Here is an 8,584-nt window from a genome sequence, read left to right on the forward strand (position 1 = left end):
GTAACGTCGTCTCCCCTTCCACTGGTTCTTTGAGATTATCTATGTTTAGATTTTCCTTCGCAATGATAGCCAGGTGGAATTGGTCTATCCAGTTGTTCCAATGGGTGGGAGGTTCTACCGTGTGGTTCGGCCAAAAGGCGGATATTCCCCGCAGGTTCAAATCAGTAGTTGACTGCGCCATAATAAGAGTAGAGGGTTACCACTGGTAACTAAGATATCTAACTAAGATTAAAACAGAATAAAAAGTAATGTGTGAATTAAAACGGACTGTAGTCTAAAAGAGCAACTAGTGACTCGAAGCCCAATGGACTTCCTAGAGTGAACATTAACTGGTACTTGATTAAACGTTAAAGTCAAGGTTACAACATACTAAAGTACTAAATCACAACATCAACTAATGGATTTTATCTAGGTACTCAATCACTTGTTAACTAAGACCTTTTTAACAGATAACGGTTTTTTATCTGTTGCATCTTTATCTTTAGTATCCACTTTTTAAAACAAAAGGATTATCTTAGCCAATCCAAGGAGTCAATCAATAGAATTTTAAACTTAGAATCAAAAATGTTAATATTGAGCTTCAACCGTTCTTTCAATTTTTGTTTGGTTGTTGAGGGGGTTGAATCCACATGGAAAAAATGTACGCACCCCCCGCCCCTATGTCCGGCCCTTGTTGACTGTGGACAGTTGTCACCAACTTCGAAAAATAAACGACAACCGTCAAAAGTTAAACATCTTATTTGTCTCTTGTCACTACAAAAGTTTTCAACTAAAAATCAAAGCGATGGCTGCAAACAACTTATACAGTCAACTTTGAGGATAGGCCTTGGGTGCCATCGAACCAGGATTGATTGCGTTTTGGACTTATACGCAGGCCAATAAACTATACTGCCCATTGATACTGAGACTTCTAATTAATCTAATTCAAGTTTTAAAACCCACCTTATTGATACATTAACAGCCACCTTAAAAATACTTATTGATCCATTTTTGAGTAATTAGTTCATTTTACTAAAAGATTTGATTCAAAAAAAGTTCTCGAAGTTGTTGAAGATTTTTGTATTTTTTCTTTGAGTATCGATATTTGAATATTATTTTTGAAGTTGAAAAAGATTAAAATTTAAAAAACTGATTTGAAAAAAAAATTTATATTTAAGCTTGTTTGAGTTCATTGAAACTTTAAACCTTTTGGGTATGCTGACGTTAGAGTCGAATTATCAGTTTGCTGGAGTTTTGTCAAGAAAAGATTTTACCACTTTTTTTTATCGAGATTTTCGTTTCGATCTAGTTCTTCAAAGTCAAACAATGTCCGGTAAGTCTAACAAAGTCAAAAACGGACATCGTTCGACTCAAAAAGTCAAAAACGAACATCGTTTGACTCAAAAAGTCAAAAACGGACATCGTTTGACTATTTCGGTCTAATCATAAGTCGAGCACCTGAACCCGGGTAGTGACAATAATTATGTTAAAAGCAGAAAATGCAGAGGGCTAGCGACTGGCTGATAATCAATTTAATGAAATTTGAAACTGTCACGAATATCTTATTGATCGCTCGCAATTAAAATTTTGAAAGATGCTATTGCGAATTTTTGTTGTGATTTTTTTGAAGAAACGTTGCGGTTTTATGTGAACTGGAAGCTTAACTACTTTTTTATTTCTGACTGAGATATTTGGGCCAAATTCTGAAGTTAATGCAAATGCCACCGTTCGCTAACTTTGCGCAAAATTAGTTACCTAACTACAAAGCACGCGTTCATTTCTTGTCTATGAGTCAAAGTTTTTTATTGCATATATTGCAGGCGTAAGATCAATTGAGATAAACCAAGCAATCGAAATACTGCGTTGCTAGCATCCGAATATATCACTTTGCTGGAGTGATATATCACTTCGTATTTGGCCTAGCGGTTGGCTTTAACTGCTGAAAAACTTGGGAAAAAAACGTTTTTCAAATACATTTTTCATCAAAAACTGCTTCAAAAATGCTAAGCGGCGTAAGAGCATGGTCTGGTAATTTGAGATCTCCCTTGTATTTAGCCAGTAGTTTCTTGTGTAAATCTGACATTGTATCGTTATTGAAAATCAACGAAATTCCTTTGTTTTCTGCCCTAAGGGAAATTTTTAGCAAGTTAACTGATGTATTGAATTCTTGTAACTGTTTTTTTCTGATCTGAATTTAACGACTGATTAATTGAAAGTATTGACTGGGCAAGAAAATTAGAAAGGTTTTATCTGATAAATAATAATAATTGAAATCAAACTTTGATAAATTTAGTGGAACGCAACCGCTTGTACAAGACTCTGAACGTGAGTGATTGGAATTACAAATTCTAACTGTGTCGTTTACGTAGTTCAGAATATTCGAGAAGAACGACCGTTGGATGCTAAGCGATAATTCTTTCTTTGCGCTCATTGGATTACTACAATCCAAGTTACTGATCGTATTTACATCCACTAGATTATACAATTTGTTCTTTTTACAAATATTATTTTTACAATCACTATTTACAGAGAGGTTTTCTACAATCTTTTGTACTGTAGCCACTACAAATTCGCTATCATAGTGAGAGGTTGGGAGTGATTTTCCTGAAGATAATCTCGACAATAAATCTGTAAACCACATTTCTTTTCCCGGAATGTGTTTGATCTTGAAATTGAATGATAAAAGTCGGTTTACCCAACGGGTTAGTCTGCTGTGCATAGTTTTGTTACGCTGATTTGCATTTAGTGCTGAAAGCAATGCCTTATGGTCCATTACAATTTCAAACTCAGCACCGTACAAGTAATTTTTAAATTGCTCCGTCGCCCAGACTACTCTCAACAATTCATGTTCATTAGTCGAATATTTACTTTCGTGATTATTTAAAAATCGGGATGCAAATGCTATTGTTAACCAATTCTCCCCATCCCATTGTTCTAGGGTGGCTCCCAGGCCGCTATGAAAAGCGTGTGTCTTAAGTCTTGAGTTCCTTTTTATGTCAAAATGGTTGTTCTCTGTGATGTTAACTATCTGTTGTTTTTTGTTCTTCAAACGCCTTCGTGTGCTCGTCGTTCCATTGGTACACTGATTTCTTTACGAGAAGTGGTCGTAAGGGGGAACTTAGAGATGACAAGTTCGGGACGAATTTCATATATTGATTGATTGATCCAAAGAATGACCTTTGTTCAGAAATGTTTTTAGGATTTTGTAGGCTTTTTTATCGAATCTGATTTTCCCACCAGTGGTCTTACGCCCAAACTCGATATCTTGAAACCCAGCCACTCTATTTCTTTTTGGAAAAATGCACATTTCTCCCATTTTACCGCCATTTTCTTGTTGTCCAAAATGTTTAAAATTTTTGATAATATTGCTTTGTGTTCATTTTATGATCCTTTCGAAGCTATTAAAATGTCGTCTATATAACAATTGGTAAAAGGAATGTCTTTTAATAAAGAATCCATCACCCTCTGGAAATTGTTTGGCATATCGCCCAGTCCGTAAAATCCCGTTAAAAACCTATAGGTCCCGGTGGTTTCGCCCCCCACAATACTAAAATTACACTGTTTGCTGGTGTCTGTACATAATTGAAGTTGACTGTACGCATTTTTTAGATCTAAACTACTAAACCAAACTTCTCCTGACTCTTTGGATAGGTTTGGATAGGTTTGAATGGAGAGTGAAAATGTGTAATTTTTCTTTCCAATGGTATTTTCTAAACTCTGTTAAATAATCCTTTGTACTTATGATACAGATTAAGAATTGTGTCAGAATTACTGTTTAACTTACACAACTCTGGGCGTGATATGTTGTTGACGGGTAGTAGAGGCTGTCGTTGAGCTATCTCGATTCCAATTCTCGGTAGGTTGTCGTTTCCCAGGAAGTTCCTCTCATGTCCAGAAGTGATAAAAAATGGGGTTTCGTCCTCGATCCATCCATTGGATTGTAATCTTACTACCACTTTCCCGATGATGTTGATTGTGTCGTTGGTAAACCCGCAGTATAGTTCCCTAGTTTTCTTCTCTACCGGGTGTATTTTCAATTGTGGATTTCTCAACTTCAATTCGTGTAGGACGTTTTACTTCAGGAAGCTCACTGGGTTTGCAGAATCCACTGGAATGTTCAAGTTAACTATCGCATCGTCTCCCAGTCTGATGTTGACTAATTTCTTGGTTTCCAAGCCATTGGTATCGTATATTGTTCTGATGTTAAGAACAGATTAGTCATCGTTGTCGCTTATCCCCTATTCGGTCCACGCGTTGATCACTCCGCAAAAATTCTCTTCGCTTCTTGCTTGAAGGTCTTCTGGGGAATATGAACAATTTTGACTATTTACAGATTCATCTACATTATTTACAGCGGGTTTTCTTACTTTCGATTTACATAGTCTTCCAAAATGTCCTTTTTATTTACAGATATTACAAACAATTTCTTTCGCCGGACACACATTCAGATGACCCTTGGTAAACGCATTCCCGCATTTCATACAAGTATTTGATCTTTCAATGTTTAGGCTTGGTTCCTTTTTTACATTAATGAAATTTTTGTACACTCTACCGCTACTTCCTGTCGTGTTGAATGATCTAGTCATATATGTTAGTTTCAGGTGGTTATAGTAGCCTTTTTTGTCGATGATCGCTTGGTTGAGTGCATCCATTGGATTGAGGGTTTCCGAGAGTAGTCTACGTTGTAAGTCACAATTTTTCATGTTAAAAATAAATATGTCTCTAAATCACTCCTGTTCTGCATTGATTCCAATTTCACACGATCTTGCTAAATCTGATAATGCGCCCCAAAATTGTTCGTAGGATTCTCTATCCTTTTGTTTCCTGCTCAAAAGTTTGTATCGCTCAAACGTTATATCAGTTGGTTTGATAAAAACCGATTCTAGCAGTTCGTAAAATTCTTTGAATGAGATTCCTAGGACTTTTACCCTTGGATGTTTTTGGGCGAAAACTTTTTTTCCTTCCGCTCCTAGGGCCAAGTACAGAATTGATCTTACTTTTTTGTCGGCCTCATATCTCCTCATTCCTCCGAACTTCCGTTTCTCTTCTGCTAGTCTTTTCTCTTCTGCGTGTTCGTAGACTCGCATTACTTCTTTATTCCTGTCCTCCCTAGTTTTCCTCTGTTGGTCAGTTTCTGACTCCTGGGCGCCTTCTAGGATCGGTAACGTCGTCTCCCCTTCCACTGGTTCTTTGAGATTATCTATGTCTAGATTTTCCTTCGCAATGATAGCCAGGTGGAATTGGTCTATCCAGTTGTTCCAATGGGTGGGAGGTTCTACCGTGTGGTTCGGCCAAAAGGCGGGTATTCCCCGCAGGTTCGAATCAGTAGTTGACTGCGCCATAATAAGAGTAAAGGGTTACCACTGGTAACTAAGATATCTAACTAGGTTAAAACAGAATAAAAAGTAATGTGTGAATTAAAACTGACTGTAGCCTAAAAGGAGCAACTAGTGACTCGAAGTCCAATGGACTTCGTAGAGTGAACATTAACTGGTACTTGATTAAACATTAAAGGTCAAGGTTACAACATACTAAAGTACTAAATCACAACATCAACTAATGGATTTTATGTAGGTGCTCAATCACTTGTTAACTAAGACCTTTTTAACAGATAATGGTCTTTTATCTGTTGCATCTTTAGTATCCACTTTTTAAAACAAAAGGATTATCTTAGCCAATCCACGGAGTCAATCAATAGAATTTTAAACTTAGAATCAAAAATGTTAATATTGAGCTTTAACCGTTCTTTCAATTTTTGTTTGGTTGTTGAGGGGGTTGAATCCACATGGAAAAAATGTACGCACCCCCCGCCCCTATGTCCGGCCCTTGTTGACTGTGGACAGTTGTCACCAACTTCGAAAAATAAACGACAACTGTCAAAAGTTAAACATCTTATTTGTCTCTTGTCACTACAAAAGTTTTCAACTAAAAATCAAAGCGATGGCTGCAAACAACTTATACAGTCAACTTTGAGGATAGGCCTTGGGTGCCATCGAACCAGGGTTGATTGCGTTTTGGACTTATACGCAGGCCAATAAACTATACTGCCCATTGATACTGAGACTTCTAATAAATCTAATTCAAGTTTTAACACCCACCTTATTGATACATTAACAGCCACCTTAAAAATACTTATTGATCCATTTTTGAGTAATTAGTTCATTTTACTAAAAGATTTGATTCAAAATAAGTTCTCAAAGTTGTTGAAGATTTTTGTATTTTTTCTTTGAGTATCGATATTTGAATATTATTTTTGAAGTTGAAAAAGATTAAAATTTAAAAAACTGATTTGAAAAAAAAATCTATTTTTAAGCTTGTTTGAGTTCATTGAAATTTTAAACCTTTTGGGTATGCTGACGTTAGAGTCGAAATATCAGTTTGCTGGAGTTTTGTCAAGAAAAGATTTTACCACTTTTTTTATCGAGACTTTCGTTTCGATCTAGTTCTTCAAAGTCGAACAAAGTCGAACAATGTCCGGTAAGTCTAACAAAGTCAAAAACGGACATCGTTCGACTCAAAAAGTCAAAAACGAACATCGTTTGACTCAAAAAGTCAAAAACGGACATCGTTTGACTATTTCGGTCTAATCATAAGTCGAGCACCTGAACCCGGGTAGTGACAATAATTATGTTAAAAGCTGAAAATGCAGAGGGCTAGCGACTGGCTGATAATCAATTTAATGAAATTTGAAACTGTCACGAATATCTTATTGATCGCTCGCAATTAAAATTTTGAAAGATGCTATTGCGAATTTTTGGTGTGATTTTTTGAAGAAACGATGCGGTTTTATGTGAATTGGAAGCTTAACTACTTTTTTATTTCTGACTGAGATATTTGGGCCGAATTCTGAAGTTAATGCAAATGCCACCGTTCGCTAACTTCGCGCAAAATTAGTTAGCTAACTACAAAGCACGCGTTCATTTCTCGTCTATGAGTCAAAGTTTTTTATTGCATATATTGCAGGCGTAAGATCAATTGAGATAAACCAAGCAATCGAAATACTGCGTTGCTAGAATCCGAATATATCACTTCGTATTTGGCCTAGCGGTTGGCTTTAACTGCTGAAAAACTTGGGAAAAAAACGTTTTTCAAATACATTTTTCATCAAAAACTGCTTCAAAAATGCTAAGGGGCGTAAGAGCATGGTTTTGCCTTCACAAGAGGAAAGTTCTTGCCCTTCAAATTTAAAAAGGAAAATCCCGAAAATTTTCATTAGATTTTATATTCGTCAAAAAACAAACGCTTTGGTGAGGTTTGGGAAATTTTTTCGTATGTTATTTTCCAAAACTGGCTGAGATAAACTATTTTTTGAAAACGCACAATGAATAGAGCATGCAATTTCAATCTTTTTGCAATTTAAATTGCAATTTTAATTCAGAAACTTATGGCTTTGCATTGATCCGAGCAGCTCTTTTTTGGGTTTGGCAGAGGTTTTTAGATGTTCATTATCAACGTCCGATAAAAATTTTTTCTTTGATTCAATTTGGATAATTAATACATTTACCTCTAAGTGGCTTAACGCATAAATTGCCGCCAGCATTGTAATTTTTTTCAAAAAACCTAAATTATAAGTGAAACTATAGCAAAAAATTTTTTTGGTCTTCCAAAAGAAGTGCGGGATATTTGCACCTGGGGTATTTTTTTTCATTCAAATACTTGTTGCAACAAAAAAAATTAGGTTACATCGAAGATATTGACTCTTTGAACTCAAAGTTAACAAAAATGTTTTTATCTCCAACTATTTTTGTAAAATATTGTTTTTGAAAATTGCCGTTTTGGCCATGCTCTGATCTAATCAATTTTTTGTCACTGAAACTAACCTCCCTGAATTATACCGCTCTAAAAAATTGTTCAAAATTGAAATGAAGAAAGCTAATCGGTCGTGCTAAACTGGTATGATTCAATTTTTACCACTTGTTGTTTGATAGTGCTCGAAGTTCATGGTTATTTATTTTTTTCTCTTCCAGAAAATGTTTGACACCAATCAAGGGGCTGTCGGAACCTTCATTGTTTTGTCTTGATATACGATCAGTTTTTTTGGTGCATTCTTAGAAAAAGATTGGAAAATAACAATTTTATTAATTACCTTTTTGTTAATAACCTTACCCAATTTTTCTCAGATTTATTAAAAGCGGGGACAACGATCTGCAAATAACTGGTTCAGTGAGAATTTTTTTTGTTCCGACCAAGTTTCCTGATTTGCAGTTTTGTAAAATTTAATGCTTAAATGCAGATTGAAAACACTGGGCGCAATGATTGGTTTGGTTAATTTTAATACGATCGCTTTTTTTAAGGCGACTTCGAACAAGGCTGCGCAGATGTGTTTTGAGCAGATGTGAAGGTGGTAATTTTTTCCCGGAGCTATTTTCTGTGTTTCATGTCCAGTCTGGGTAAAACTCAATTACTATATTATAATAGTTTATTGCAATATATTGGAATAATTTACCAAACATTCTATAACTTTGCCTGATTCATCTTTTTTAAAAGTGAACTTAAAATTGTGAGCAAACCATTTTGAGATAGTGTTGAAATCTGATTGGCTAATTGTAGCCAATCTTATTGAGGCAAAACTTTTCCGGTTCAAGATGACTCAAAATTATAATTG

Source organism: Symsagittifera roscoffensis, chromosome 4, assembly GCF_963678635.1.
Source record: "Symsagittifera roscoffensis chromosome 4, txSymRosc1.1, whole genome shotgun sequence".
In the NCBI taxonomy this organism is placed as follows: domain Eukaryota; kingdom Metazoa; phylum Xenacoelomorpha; order Acoela; family Convolutidae; genus Symsagittifera; species Symsagittifera roscoffensis.